We start from the raw sequence: 16,642 nt of genomic DNA, 5'->3' as shown, positions 1-16,642 counted from the left end.
GAGTTTGAATGCAGGACGGTTACCTGGGTGGTCCGAGGGTGGACCGGCAGTGGCAAACAGTGAGTGGGTGCCGGCCTTTTCAAGCCAGCGGACCCATATATGCTTGCTATCTGGGAGACTAGCTAAACCAGCATGACAGCAGCACCAGCAGCGTTAACCAGCAGTACTGGAGGGACAAGGCTAATGCTAACACCTACACTGTATGACTGTTTTGTGTATAATATCATCTTGAAGCCTCACAGTACAACTTATTAAACTTTTGGGGGCTGGGTCACAGTACGCTCTTTCTAAAACTTCCTAATTCCTCTAGTCTGCGCTCTTTTAACGTCCAGAGTACAATCAATAATACAAGCTAAACAAGCTAGCTAGCAAAACACTATTGTAGCTAATGTAATGTAGCTACTTTTTCTCTAACAAGAGGTAATGTTCATTTTTACTGCATTAAATGTTTTCTCCACACTCACACTACATATCTATATGCTTCATTTGAGTTTTTGGGGGACATTTCAGCCACCACTGCCAGACAAACCTGTGTTTTGGACACTGGTATGCTGGTCAGTAGCAATGGAAGTGAATATGCTGGTCACCAGCAGAACCAGCTTATATTGTGTTTTGAATGGTGGTATTACCATACTGGATGACCAGCTAGACCAGCACTGAATTCATGCTGGTCTTTGCTGTGTTTTTTTTATTTTTAAATAGGGATGCTAACTTATGTTACATCTATACGATTACTGCACCATCGCCACTGGATTGCATTGGGTTGGCTCCCATGTTAATAAATCTACGCCACATTTAGTCCAAAAGTACTTATGTCTCCCAGCGGTTTTGTTATAAGATCAGGTCCAGCTCCAAGAGCCTGAACTTTGGCTGTTTTGTCCATTTTCGTGTAATACAGTGTCAGAATTCCATTACATTTATGTCATTTGGCTGACACTCTTATCCAGAGCGACTTAAAATTTGATCGTTTTACACAGGTAGGCGAAGGTGGTGTTAGGAGTCTTGCCCAAGGACTCTTATTGGTATAGTGTAAGGTGCTTACCCAGGTGGGGGACTGAACCCATAGTCTGCAGTGTAGAAGGCAGAGGTGTTTCCCACTTGACTACACCATTAGTTGTTAGCATCAGCCTCATAGCTGCAGAAACAAACTGGTTAATTGACTACATTTAGGATAAGGGTTTGAAACTATGTGAATTAGATTTTTGACTGTAAAAATGTGAATTGATTATAATCTAATAAACTGTAGGTTGCTGAATCTGTACTGAGGTTTTGTAGAGGCAGGACGTTGGGCTAAAAACAGCACAGTGAATCATCTAGTGGCGTTAAACGGTCCATGAGGGATTCCACAGGGAGGACAGTCGGTGACTGGGCTGAGGAGAGACTCTGATCGTGGCAGTGATTTAGTGTGTGCATGTGCTATGAGCGGCAGTCCAGCGTAATGGGTTGGGCATCTCTGGCTTGGATTAATTTCCCCTGAGGCTGAGGCATCACAGGCAGCGACAAACACACACGCACACGCACACGCACACACACACACACACACAGGATAACTGCCGATGAAATTACACACTATGCCCTTCGTCCCCTGCCTGGTTTGCTCAGTGTATGAGCAGCACATGCATACAACACTTTTTTATGGAGAAGCTCGATCTACACTATGCATCTTTATGATTTTTGCATTATATTACCAGATGCGCTGCGAGGTCACGATTTGTGAAAATACAATTACCTACAAAAATATTATCACTATCGTGCTGGTCCTGCCGGTTGACCTGCTAAACCAGCACTAGATCAACAAGAACCAGCATAAACCAGTTCTCTGCTGTTTTTCTCAATAGGATAGCCCCCCCTTGGCATGTTAGCGGATACAGATTCATTCAATACTACTTTGTATTAAGTGTCTTTCTATCTCTCTATGGGTGAGTTTGAGCACATGGACCCAAGAGGGATATGCACACAAACCTACTGATGTGATGTTTGATTTTGGTTATGTTAGCATGCCTATGTTGTGACCAGCTTTGCTCATGTTACTGTTATATAGCTTTGTATCTAAGCAAAGAGCACCGTCACGCACAAAGAAAAGCGTCTGAGGTAGATAATAAAACCTTATCACTGATAAACAAATGTTCAGAGCAGGTAGCATAACATGTGAACTCAGCATGGAAGAGTTCCCTCATATGATACTAAAAACATGATGGCATACAAGCAATTCCTCAGTAAACAGGACTGAATAAAGCTTAAAAGCTACTTAGCGCTGATTTGTTGTCTAGTACTGCTACTGAATGCTGATTGGTTGGTTAGCATTACTGCTACTAAGCGCTGACTGGCTAGCATTACTGCTACTGAGCGCTGACTGGCTAGCATTACTGCTACTGAGCACTGATTGGTTGTCTATCACTGCTACTGAGTGCTGATTGGTTGTCTATTACAGCTACTGAGTGCTGATTGGTTGGTTAGCATTACTGCTACTGAGTGCTGACTGGTTAGCATTACTGCTACTGAGCACTGACTGGCTAGCATTACTACTACTGAGCACTGACTGGCTAGCATTACTACTACTGAGCACTGATTGGTTGTCTAGCACTGCTACTGAGTGTTGATTGGTTTGTTAGCATTACTGCTACTGAGTGCTGACTGGCTAGCATTACTGCTACTGAGTGCTGATTGGTTGTGTATTACAGCTACTGAGTGTTGATTGGTTGGTTAGCATTACTGCTACTAAGTGCTGACTGGCTAGCATTACTGCTACTGTGTGCTGATTGGTTGTCTAGTTCAGCTACTGAGTGCTGATTGGTTGGTTAGCATTACTGCTACTAAGTGCTGACTGGCTAGCATTACTGCTACTGAGTGCTGATTGGTTGTCTAGTAAAGCTACTGAGTGCTGATTGGTTGGTTAGCATTACTGCTACCAAGTGCCGACTGGCTAGCATTATTGCTATTGAGTGCTGATTGATTGGTTAGTATTACTGCCACTGAGTACTGATGGGCTGACTAGCATTACTGTAGCTGAGTACTGGTTGCTTGGCGAGCTGACCAGCTCATTGGCTGCTAAAGGGGTCAGCGCTCACTGACACCATCAAAATAAATAAGACACTATTAGAAAACTATTATTTGTCATAAATATGAAAAATATAGCAGCAGTGCTGAAATATGTTTCACTGTTCTGTGTTCAGAAAATGAGTATATATGATTAACCATTTACAAATCACAATTTAACACAAAAGCTCCATCAGAGGCCATTGCCTTTGGCTCTCTCGGGAGCGCCCTCTAGTGTCTGACCAACCCTGAGTGGCAATTCTTTTTTACTATGCATTCTCTCTGTGGATATTTAGTTTCAGATTGACCACTGCTGCAAAATGTTGACCAGCACATGGTACAGATTGACACTAAGTGTAAAATAACATGCATCTCATAAATCAGCCAGAGGACGAGGCACAGGTGGCCACATCCACCAACACTGCACCTTGTTCACATTGCATCATTCCTGTAAGTGGTAAAAAATGTATTTTGTTGGATTTGAGAATAAAAAAGATGAAGACATGCGCCAGCGATATGCAAATCGAGGCTGATGCCTTTTTGTAAACAAGCACAGAAGACTAATCTGTGGATTGAGATGCTTTTGCTGTCAGGAAAAAAAATTACCTGGCCATCAGTTGTGGCGGTGGACAAAAAGAGGTGACGTAATTAATCTCAGTACTTCTTCAGCTTTCGCCTTTCAAGTGCAGAATTAAAGAGCCATCAGCGGCATCTCTCTATTCACACAAACACGCTTGTTGAGTAAGCATTAGTCCATTGTGGTCCTCATTGTGTTTGGGGAGTAGTACAGAGAGGTTAATCAGATTTACTACACACATAAACATAATTGGTTGTCTTTATTGATTCAAATGAGCAATTAACTATAACAGCCCGTGTTTGGCTCTGGTCGGAAATGATGCGAGTGAGCCGGTGTGTAATGGTGGAGATAAGAAACCCCATGGAGCAATCAGCACCACCTCTGAATCCCCTCAGGAGAGGGTTTACTCACAGTGTAAAAAAACAGACCCAGGGAACACAGTGTAAAATAAAAGTGATGCCAAAACTGGGTGTTGTATTAAACATCCACCAAAGTTTGAATGAAAGCACATTAATCACGGCTTTTGTGCTTAGTTTTTTTACCTTTACTTTGCAGAACTGTTGCATAAACGCAACAAAATGTTCAAGTTTGTGTAACATCACAGTTATTTTTTACATCAGAAAAGGCTAATAATCTGTCCCCACAATGCACTGGTTATTGTGAATGGATGCACAGCTGTTGTGCCACGTTTGATAGGTACACACATGCACAGAATAACCATATTAAAGGTACTTGTTCACCTAAGTGGCACAAATATTCAGCCTTACTAGGCAGCAGTTTTCCACTAGAAACAAGTTGGCTTAGTAAATTTGACATGTACACATACGTGTTTGACATCTATTACACATCAAGATGGCCAAAGTACTGGTATTTTGTCAGTTGTATTGCGGTTGTGTTGAAGATTTATGAAATTTCAGTCTGAGAAAAGGCACGAGCAAAACTCAATGTGGTAAATATGATGTTCCATTTCCGACAGGATTGAACGTGGCTTTTCCTGTCAATATTGTGACCATAATGCATTTACTTACTGTGAAATAATGAGCCTTTTATCATAAACTTTGAATAAAACAATCTTCTGTCCAATTAACAAAATTGCAATAAAAACGCACTACTTGCAGTAAATAAAGTGATTTCGAGGAACTGGTAAAATGTGAATTTTATAAAATACCTTATTAAACAAAACATTGGTTAGACTATAGTTTGGACAATATGCTAGATAAAGTATGCTAGTATGAATCGATGAACCTCAAACATCTGAGATTTGACTCAGAACTGAACCTCAGAAACTCAAGACTTTACTTGGACTTACAGCTCAGAGACTTGAGACCTGACTTAGGCTCACATCTCAGGCACTCTTCATGCACCCTAGAAACTTGGGACTTGACTTGTTCTTGCATCTCAGAGATTCGAGACTTGATGTAGAATTGTACCCCAGAGACTTGAGACTTGTAGAGTTGCACCTCAGAGACTCGAGACTTGTAGAGTTGCACCTCAGAGACTCGAGACTTGATGTAGAATTGTACCTCAGAGACTTGAGACTTGATGAAGAATTGCAACTCAGAGAATCAAAAATGGACTTACAATTAAATCTCAGAGACTCGAGACCTGATACAGAATTGCACCTTAGAGACTCCAAACTTGACTTAGAATTAAATCACAGAGACTTGAGGCTTGAAGTAGAATTGCACCTCAGAGACTTGAGACTTGATGTAGAATTAGATCTCAGAGACTCGAGACTTGATTCAGAATTGCACCTTAGAGACTCCAAACTTGACTTAGAATTAAATCTCAGAGACTTGAGGCTTGAAGTAGAATTGTACCTCAGAGACTCGAGACTTGATGTAGAATTGCACCTCAGAGACTTGAGACTTGATGTAGAATTAGATCTCAGAGACTCGAGACTTGATTCAGAATTGCACCTTAGAGACTCCAAACTTGACTTAGAATTAAATCTCAGAGACTTGAGGCTTGAAGTAGAATTGTACCTCAGAGACTCGAGACTTGATGTAGAATTGCACCTCAGAGACTTGAGACTTGATGTAGAATTAGATCTCAGAGACTCGAGACTTGATTCAGAATTGCACCTTAGAGACTCCAAACTTGACTTAGAATTAAATCTCAGAGACTTGAGGCTTGAAGTAGAATTGTACCTCAGAGACTCGAGACTTGATGTAGAATTGCACCTCAGAGACTTGAGACTTGATGTAGAATTAGATCTCAGAGACTCGAGACTTGATTCAGAATTGCACCTTAGAGACTCCAAACTTGACTTAGAATTAAATCTCAGAGACTTGAGGCTTGAAGTAGAATTGTACCTCAGAGACTCGAGACTTGATGTAGAATTGCACCTCAGAGACTTGAGACTTGATGTAGAATTAGATCTCAGAGACTCGAGACTTGATTCAGAATTGCACCTTAGAGACTCCAAACTTGACTTAGAATTAAATCTCAGAGACTTGAGGCTTGAAGTAGAATTGCACCTCAGAGACTCAAGACTTGATGTAGAATTGCACCTCAGAGACTTGAGACTTGATGTAGAATTAAATCTCAGAGACTTGAGGCTTGAAGTAGAATTGCACCTCAGAGACACTCCACACACCCTAGAAACTCAGGTTTTGAACTGAACTTCATCTCTAAAACCTCAGAGATGCAAATCTTAACTCAGGCTCACATAAAGTGACTTGTAAAAATTTCTGCATCTTGCAGAACACAGCTTTGAAATATTTTTGAAGTTGCACGCATTCAGTTCAGATTTTTGGCTCAAATGTTTTCAGGAAGGGCCATGACATAACCAGAGAGCCCCTAGGTGAGACAATAATCTAACTTATGGGTACAATAACCTGACTGAGGATAAAGATGAAGCATAAAAAAGGCCTATCATGAAGAACTTTGTGCAAATATTTGTGTGTGTGTGTGTGTGTGTGTGTGTGTGTGTGTGTTGGTTGGTTTACTTATTTCGATCATGTCCTTGCCTTCCAGACTTGTCCATCACTTTTTTTGTCCCTGGTATTGATTGAATTTTTTGAAGAGGGGACGCTGCAACCTGTATGAGCGCTGGCCTGTAAGAGAGACAGACTGCAGACAGAGAGATAAAGAGACACAGAGAAACAGGAAGTGAGACCATGACCTTGTTTGCCCTAATCAATAGTCTCGTTTGCTGTCACCGGGGGTCCACACAACAGCCCCTTCCACTCCATCTCTTATTCATTAGACGGCATTGACAAGGCAGGTGTGAAGAGCATGGTGGACATGATGATGTGAAGAGAAACATGGGGCACGTGGTGGTATGTTTAAAGGAAAATCAGCAGTCAGTAAAAGCCTTTGCACACAGCCTGAGTGATTATATACAAAGAAATCTGAAAGTTACAAGCAACCGCACGTCATTCAGGGTGTTTGATGTGAAATGGTTTTACATGTAGTGCTAATGATGGTAAAATACTGATAAATCTGTAAACACTGGTTTCTTTGGGGATTATTTTGCCTCACAACTCCTTGTAGGTATTTGATGAATAGACTTTAGGCCAAAATCTCATTAAAAACTTTTGCAAAGTAAAGTCACAGGCATCAGGAAGCATATATGGAACAGCTTCATGTAATACCTTTCTTTTTGAGGCACAGACGTCTGGTTCCTATCATCACTATAAATAATTCTGATTTCTGACTTCGAAGGTTTGTCACTGTCCATTTTGTCAAATTATTGTTTGATTACCTTGAAAAAGGATGTGTTGCTTCTTTCGAATGTCAGACATTTTTTTGCATCTGTTTAAATGAACACATGGCTGAAAAGATGTGGAAATACGGATGTTTTGAGCAGCTCCCAGTTGTCCTATACCAAAAACAATATGTCATCTCAAGTTACATCAACAAAGCAAAGCAGAAAAGGCACATACAGGCTTTGCTTGAAATGCTAAATCAGCTGAACCCAGGAAATTTCCTGTCTAGCTTGTCAATCATTTTTATCCATAAAAAACATTAATACGCATTATTACTCAAGGCATTAATTAATGTAGTAATAAGCTAAATATACATCATCATTTATAGGGTACTTTCTAATGGGAGCTGTCTGATAAATGTCACGCATCCAGCGAGCTCTCAGAGGAACACAGACTCCATCTCCCAGAATCCTCTGGGAGATCACATGAGTCTAACTCGGACTCCATTGTCCAGAGCTCTTTGGGAAATCACATGACCCCTGACCTTCTCTCGCACTCCTATCAGCACTGTAGATCACCAGAGCATTGATGTGTGTTAGTCATATGACTTCCATAGTTTAGTTTATAAGCCTGGGCTTTAGCTGGAGATAGTTGCGCAGTATTGTTTCCACTGTGAACTACTGAGTGTCTCTTCTATCGTTTGTATTCTGCGCTTTGACCACTGCTTTTGTATTTTCGACTCTGCCTCTTGCTCTGCCCTTCGGACTGTCTGCTGGACTTTTCCGATTCATGTTTTTGAGCCTTTCTGCTTGTTCCACCAACTGCGTCTTTTGCCTGCCCCTTTGTGTTTGTTAGCAACGTGTTATGCTCACTGTTATCATTCTGCTGTGCTTTTTGGATCAGACCCACGCCTGTTTATTGACTCGATTCTGGACTTTGATTTTGTCAGTAAAATCTCTGTTGTGTTTTCAAACTGCCAGCGTCTGACTTTTGTTGGCACGTCAAATGTCAACTTGTGAAAATTTTATATATATATATATATATATATATATATATACATATACATATATATATATATATATATATATATATATATATATATATATATATATATATATATATATATACACACATATATATATATATATATATATACATACATACATACACACATCGTTGCTGTTGGAAGAAAACCTTGTATCTCCATTTTTGGCATTTTTCAGTTTTTGACAGGATTTGAAAGTATCTGTTACTCTTTACATTGTTTGTAAATTTTGTGATGAGAGGCCTAAAAGAAATTACCCAAAATGACATGGGAAAAATTCTGGTTCCATTGACTTACATTGAAAGTAAAGTAAGTTTTTTCCTTCTCCTGTAAAGTTACTATTTTGGAGATGCAAGGTTTTCTTCCGATATATATATATATATATATATATATATATAAATAAACACATACACACACACACACACATATATATATATATATATATATATATATATATATATATATATATATATATATGATTTATTTGAATTTTAATAATTTTTCAATAAAACATATTTGCACTATTTAAAAATGCTGTCCCATGTTTTCACAGAAACACAGAGATTCAGTCCATGGGTGGAGCCTTATTTTAACCACACCCCTGCATTTTAGAGCAGGAAGTGAGACTGCATCCCTGTCCCACATGGCCACATGGTGAGCAGTTAGATCCCATTGTTTTGAAGTAAATGTGTCCCAAGGTCTGAAAAGCAGAGTGGAACACGAAGAATTATCACTGCTGAAACGCATATTCTCCACAAACAAGTCAACTTTTATTTTTTGGTGTTTCAGTGAAAAATATTCTGATTTTCAAATATTCAAATGTTCAACTGTTCAAAGCTGAGTTTGCTAGCCATGCTAGGTAGCATTTTTGGGTTCTGCTCAAAATGAGCTAAAATTGAAACATTTGGTTGTTATAATTGTTCTGGTAGTGACAAAATGAAAAGTTCCGTCATATATTTTAATAAAATAAGAATAATTAAGCTATAGGACCATTCAATGCAAAGTAATTTTAGTCTATGGACGCTGAACCAGTTCAGTAGAATGATCCACAAAGCATTTTTATACATATGGATAAAAACTCGATAATGTGCTACAGTTTCCCAGTAGATTAAATCAGTGTTCTGTGTAGATTGGCCAACCTCACAACAGTAGCTAGGAAAGAAAACACTTGTGGGCGGAGCCTGGAGAGGACAATAATGATAGGATTATTTATTGGGAAATAAAACACTGAAGACTCAGTAAGATTAGTTTTCTGAACGCCCGCGGCTTCCCGGTGATAAATGCGCCCTTCCTCTCCGTGACCCCCAAGGTCACCAGCGCAGAGCGGAATGAAGCCTCGGCCGGCCAGAGCAGGTAACAGCAGCATAATTCACTCTCTGAAGCACAAAGACACATTCTAATCTCAAATGTAATCAAACTGGATTCTAATGCAATCGGCTCCAGCTCAAGCAGGGCAGGAGTGGAGAGGGCGGAGGGGTAGAGGAGCATGGGGGTGGCAAATGGATATGCTCTCCCATACCATAAAACACACCATGACATAAACTAAAATGTGATCTGAAATAATGGGTCAGTAAGTGCTGTACAAACAAGTTTCTGACCATTCCACTGAGAACCTGTCACCTCAAAAACCAGACCATCTGACAGTGAGAGTGACCATATTTCTTAAACCTTACCACTAGGGTTGGGAACGGAATACAGGGAACGGAATCCAGGGAACTGTAGTGCTGGGAATTTGTGTTTAGGACACAGACGTGAAGCATCTGCAATACGTCCACATTACTTTTTGAAAATGGAGAATATTTTAAAGGAAAGACTGAATTTTCCTCACTTTTATGAAACAAAAGTGTTTGATGTAGTATATTAACATTGTTTATAAACATATTATTCACCACCCAGTCCATCTATGAAAACTACACTTCAGAAATAGCCTGTTTTTATTTCACTGTTTTTGTGATGTCACAAAAACCAACCCATTTACATACATCCTCCTATTCAGCCTAGAGCAGTTTAGCTCAGCCATTCATGCTGAAGATATAAGGAGTGTTTCAGCCCAATCAGCTTTTTGAGTGATGCACAAAACATTCCAGCCAATAAGAACAGAGGTTGCATCAGTTTTAAAGGCACAGTAACAAAAACAACATGTTTCATTCTAAGGGATGAAACCATTTTGGAAAGCCTGCTTTTGGTACACAAAACCAAATAAATGTTATAAGTGGCCTTCAGGAAATTAAATACAATACCAGAAAAATGTGAGATGTGAGCCCTTTGTGAATACATGCCCACTAAATAAAAAAATCTATGTCTAAAAGAACCACCATCAAAGCTTGTTTATTAGATAGTTTAAAATCAGCACACAACATGCAGCATACAGGTTATAAATGGTTTATTTGCAAACACTGTTTCTATAATACCTGAGTAGACTGATAAATCAATGTGACGGTCAGTTATTAATCTCAGTGTTACTGAGCTCTGCTAAAGCCTGAGTAGACTGATAAATCAATGGGACAGTCAGTTATTAATCTCAGTGTTACTGAGCTCTGCTAAAGCCTGAGTAGACTGATAAATCAATGGGACAGTCAGTTATTAATCTCAGTGTTACTGAGCTCTGCTAAAGCCTGAGTAGACTGATAAATCAATGGGACGGTCAGTTATTAATCTCAGTGTTACTGAGCTCTCGTAAAGCCTGAGTAGACTGATAAATCAATGTGATGATCAGTTATTAATCTCAGTGTTATTAACTAATTTATTTATTGTGATGGAATATATTACTGATTATATTTAGGACAGTGTGTTTAGTATTAAGCCATTGCTACCTTTTCTAAGTACTCTGCAGAACTCTGATCACTGCTGGGCAGAAAGGAATGTATATGTATGCACATGCACACACAGTCTTTGTGGCGCCGGTGGCTGGGGGGTGATGTGAAAGGGGGGGGGGGGGGTGTATCCGTACAACTCTATTTTCCAACATGAAACTGACTTTAAAAGCGTCTGACCTTGGCAGACTGGAGGGGGTGTGTGGGGGGGGGCTTGGCTGAGGAATAAGGATGGGGGAAGGAGATGAGGATGGGGGGTTGAGACTGGCATGGAAGATGAGTGTTTATTAATGAGCTGACAGCAGGAGCACAGCAAACTGACTGACTGTGATAGGCTACAGCTGTGGGCCTCCCAACCAGCTACACCATCACATCAGTTCAATCAGCCCAGTGAAACGTCTAGAGATTCAAAAAGGATATTTTTGAGACAGTGGAATCCGTCAACAATCATGTATGCATTTATACACTAATGAGCCAAAACATTATTATTACTCACAGACGAAAGAGGATAACATTGATTATCTCATAACACTGGTGTGGGTCAAGGTTTTGAATGTATTAGATGGTAAGTGAACAGTTAGTTCTTGTATTTGACATGTTGGATACTGGAGAAATGGACAGGCATGAAGTCCTAAGAGAACAATAGCATATTAGGCAGGTGGCTGATCAATATATAGTATGTAGTACTGTGTAAAAGTTAGAGACCACCCTTCGCTTATTTAATTTCCCTTCCAAAAAGTGATTAAAGGTGCAGTGTGTAAGATTTAAGGTGTAAGATGTAAGAAACAGCAATGGTTTTAAGGTCAAATTGTGAAGTTTTTCCAGGTGAAAAGTATTCATTCCTTTTCATAACCAAATGTTTTAAAACAGAACAATAAAATAAAAAGCCTGGGGACGAGACGGGGTGGGTGGAGTCAATGCAACTTAGAAAATATAATTTCAATGGGTTATGATACAGTTATGTTGACTAAAGTTACTGAGATGCCCCCTTGAGGGTCCCACCCCAGTGATAAGAGGGGTACTGCCCCACTTACAGTTTACTACCTTTTTTCTGATTGTAGAGCTACTAAATTTATGTTGCCACTTAAACATAAAAACATGAAAGACCCAGTTGTTTGGCTACTGTAAAAACATGGTGGTGCAACATGTTGGCCTCTGTTGGACACACCTCCCTATATAGATATGAAGGGCTTGTTGAAAGCTAGTTATAGGTGATTAGACACTAATGAAAACATGGTTTTGTATAACATGCTCATATTTCTGCTAATAGATCCCACTAAATCTTTCACATTGCATCTTTAAAAGCTACAGAGAAAACAGGACTCCTAACAACCACATGGAAGACCGGGTAGACACCAAAAACTGCCCCCATCAGATAAACAGCAGCTCCTTAACAACCACCTGCAGGATCTGGCAGACCACCAAAACTGCCCCCATCAGATAAACCGCACTTGAAGCTTCCATCTTGGAGAGAGAGGAGAAAATCAAGCTGCTTCAGATCTGAAAACATCCACGGGTGTTTCTGTCCATCCTTCTACTGTGAGAAGACGACTCAGCTCTATGGGTCTGAAAGGATGTGTAGCTGATCAAGAAGAACCTCACTGAGAAAAGGAGACGGACCTATCAAACAACAAAGCTGAACAATGGACTGTCCACCCGAGAGTCCAGACCTCAGCTTCACTGAAAGGGTTTGAGATTACTCGGATTGTGAGTAGCAGAAAATTTAACCAACTTCTAAGACTGAACTTTATAGGTGTGGAAAAATATCCCTGCAGATTTATTTGAAAAAACGGAAAACAAGAATGGAAACTAAAATGGAAGCTTGAAGTAATGAAGGTGTCTGGTTTTCTCATGTCCTACCATGTTTTCTGTTTCCTGGGTTCAAGCTGTATTGAACCGCAGCAACATCCTGATCACTGCAGACCTACTGAAGTATCAGACTGGAAGTGCTTTCTCATTATCTCCTGATAATAATTACACAGTAATGACACTGTGATGTGTCAGCGTGATGAAGCGGATTGTGGAACGGCTCAATCTGACAGACGAAACTTTCTGAAGCTGTACAAGTCTCGGGGGCCATAAACACATTCATAATTGATACACCACTAGAACAGATTCCTCAATTATTCAGTCAGGGTTAATGAGAGCCAGTGATTTCAGCTCTGCACTGAGAGAGAGTGAACAGTCTCCCGGCAGACAATAAGTCACGTCATACTTATAATGATCATAATAGAGACAGAACATATGGACTGCAATACATTGCAATGAGTCAACCATCCGAGATCTGAAGTAAAACACTTATAAAGTTATGCATTATTTCTGGAAATGTTATTTTCAGGTAAATTTAAACATTTTCTGAAAGAAAAATGCTTCTACACTCTCAGAAATAAAGGTACTAAACTGTCACTCTTGTCACTGGGGTGGGAACCTCAAAGGCACATCTCAGTACCTTTAGTCAGGGAACATAACTGAACCATAATCCATTCAAATGATATTTTCTAAGCTGTACTGACTCCACACACCCTGCCTCGCCTCCAGGCTTTTTATTTCATTGATCTGTTTTAAAACATTTGGGTATGAAAAGGCACAAATATGTACTTTTTACCTGGAAATACTTATTTAAGGTTTACAGTTGGACCTTAAAACCACTGTTGTACCTTTGAGGGAAAATTTGCATTGTTTGTACCTTGATGAACGAAAAATGTACCTGCAAAGTTCCTTTATTTCTAACAGTGTACATGTACTTTAAGTGTACTTGATATGAAAAATATATATTTTTAATGTTTGCACCTTATTACCTTAAAAGGCCTGGGCACTGTAACCTAAGAATAGCTTAACCGGTTTACATTGAAATCACAGTAATTACTGAATAATAAGTCACATTATGTAAACAGCCTGGGACTTTAAGCGATTAAACATTAAATTTAAGCACACTGTTATTAAACATGGAATGTATTATGAACATACTACTTGTATTGCAACTAAAATGTACTTTTTACATTTTAAATTGTGCATTTAAATGTGCATTTTAAATTGTAAAAAAGTATTTGAGTGTACTTTAATAAAGCAATTATATAAATATATTATTTTGGAATAATTAAACAACTTATACTTAGTGACATAATATTTAAATAAATGTTAATATATTCAGCACATGAAAATGTTTAAGTACTTAAGTGTATTTTTTTTAAAATGAAGTATACACTTAAATATGTTGTTTTGAAATACCTAAACAACTATTATTTACTTACATTGGAGTTAAATAAACTTCAATACATTCAACACAGAAAAAAACACTATTTACGTGTACTTTCAAAAATAAAGTATACACAAGTATTATGTATATTATTTGGGAATACCTAAACAATGTATATTTATGTACATTGTAGTCAAATGAACTTAAATACATTCAACACATAAAAATATTTAAGTATTTAAGCATATTTGAAAAAATAATTAAGTATATGCTTAAATTTATATTATATTGGAATAACTAAACAATTTATATTTACTTAATTACATTTCAATAAACTTAAATACATTCAACACCATGAATTTAAGTATGCTTAAAAATACTGAAGCATAGACTTACAGATATTATTTTGGAATAACTAAACAAAATATATATTCTTACATTATAGTTAAATAAACGTAAATGTATTCAATACCCAACATATTTAAGTATTTAAGTGTATGTTTGAAAAAAATAATGAAGTATACACTTAAATATATTATTTTGAAATAAATATACAACTTATACTTACATTATATTGCAAGAAGTATTCACTCTTCATTAAATCCCACAGCTATAACAGCTTCAACTCTTCTGGGAAGGCTTTCCACAAGGGTTAGGAGTGTTGTTTATGGGAATTTCTGATCGTTCTTCCAGAAGCGCATTTGTGAGGTCAGACACTGACGTTGGACGAGAAGGCCTGGCTCACAGTCTCCGCTCTAATTCATCCCAAAGGTGTCAGGACTCTGTGCAGGCCAGTTAAGTTCTTCCACACCAAACTCACTCATCCATGTCTTTATGGACCTTGCTTTGTGCACTGGTGCGCAGTCGTGCTGTAACAGTCCCCAAACTGTTCCCACAAAGTTGGGAGCATGAAATTGTCCAAAGTCTGAAGCATTAAGAGTTCCTTTCACTGGAACTAAGGGGCCGAGCCCAATTCCTGAAAAACAAGCCCACACCATAATCCCCCCTCCACCAAACTTTACACTTGGCACAATGCAGTCAGACAAGTACCGTTCTCCTGGAACCGCCAAACCCAGACTTGTTCATCAGATTGCCAGATGGAGAAGCGTGATACGTCACTCCATAGAACACGTCTCCACTGCTCTAGAGTCCAGTGGAAGTGATTGAAACACGTGAATTCAGTGATTTGGATGGGTGAGTGAATACTTTTGGCAATATAGTGTACTTACATTGTAGTTAAATAAACTTAAACACGGTCAAGACATAATCATTTAAGAATTTAAGTCTATTTTAGAAAATAATTAAGGATATACTTAAATATATTATTTTGTGATGATCAAACAACTTATGTTTATTACATTGTATTTAAGAAACAACAGAAAAGCACTGGATCTTATGTTGCAATGAAGTTCATTTCAGCAATTGTTAGGACACAAATTCCAACACCTTACTGAGCTCTGCTACTCTACTAGCTGCTCTAATTCAATATAGAAACAGGAGCTATGGCCTGTTCCTCATTCTGCTAATCCCAGGGGATCGAGCGGTGAAGTTTGGTGCTTTCCAGGCCGCAAACGGAGCTAATTTGAACTGTGATGTTTAGTACTGTTATTAAAAGAGCCTGTACCTCCTACATTGATTTTGCTTTAAAGCAACAGTTCTGCCAAAAAAAACCTGAAACTTCCCCTGAAACTTCTTCCAAACAGTCAAGGCATCCCAGAGAGCAAGAGGATAGTAGGCCACTGTTGGCCCACTGACGGCAAAGCTGGCAGCTCACTGGCTTATTCTCAGTGTTTTCCGAGTGGCCACTCACAGCCCATCTCAGTCCAGTTTCCTTATTTTTCCTTAAGTTCTTTCTTTTGTTATCTTTTGTAAGTATAGTAAATTCCGGTTATGCAGCTATAACCAATCTGGCACAGTGTTCGCAACCACATTTCCAACAGTCATTTCATGTAAGTCCTAGTCATTAATTTCCTCTCAGTTCTTTGTAATAATTGTCTTTATTTATTGTCCAAAAATTCAACTGTATGTGTTTTTTAAATCTGTTTGAGGAGATTAAACACTAATCCGACCTTGTACATAGGATGACAACCTGGGCGGTCTGAGGGTGGACCAGCAGTGGCGTAGTCAGCAGGGCGCCACTGTAGTTTCAGCTCTGGAGCTTTGAGGCTAACATAGCTAAAAAGCTTATACTTCACCAGTTAAGTTAGTTGACACAGTCTGTGAGCAACTACATGAGATAGTTAATGAGCTAACATTAACTTTAAGAACAGAATGTGCTATGTGAAATAATCAGCTGTCCAGCATTTATAGAGCTAGGTCAGT

This window comes from Pygocentrus nattereri, chromosome 14 (genome assembly GCF_015220715.1).
Source record: "Pygocentrus nattereri isolate fPygNat1 chromosome 14, fPygNat1.pri, whole genome shotgun sequence".
NCBI lineage: Eukaryota > Metazoa > Chordata > Actinopteri > Characiformes > Serrasalmidae > Pygocentrus > Pygocentrus nattereri.
The sequence above is the reverse complement of the archived record's forward strand: the minus strand, read 5'-3'. Positions refer to the sequence as shown.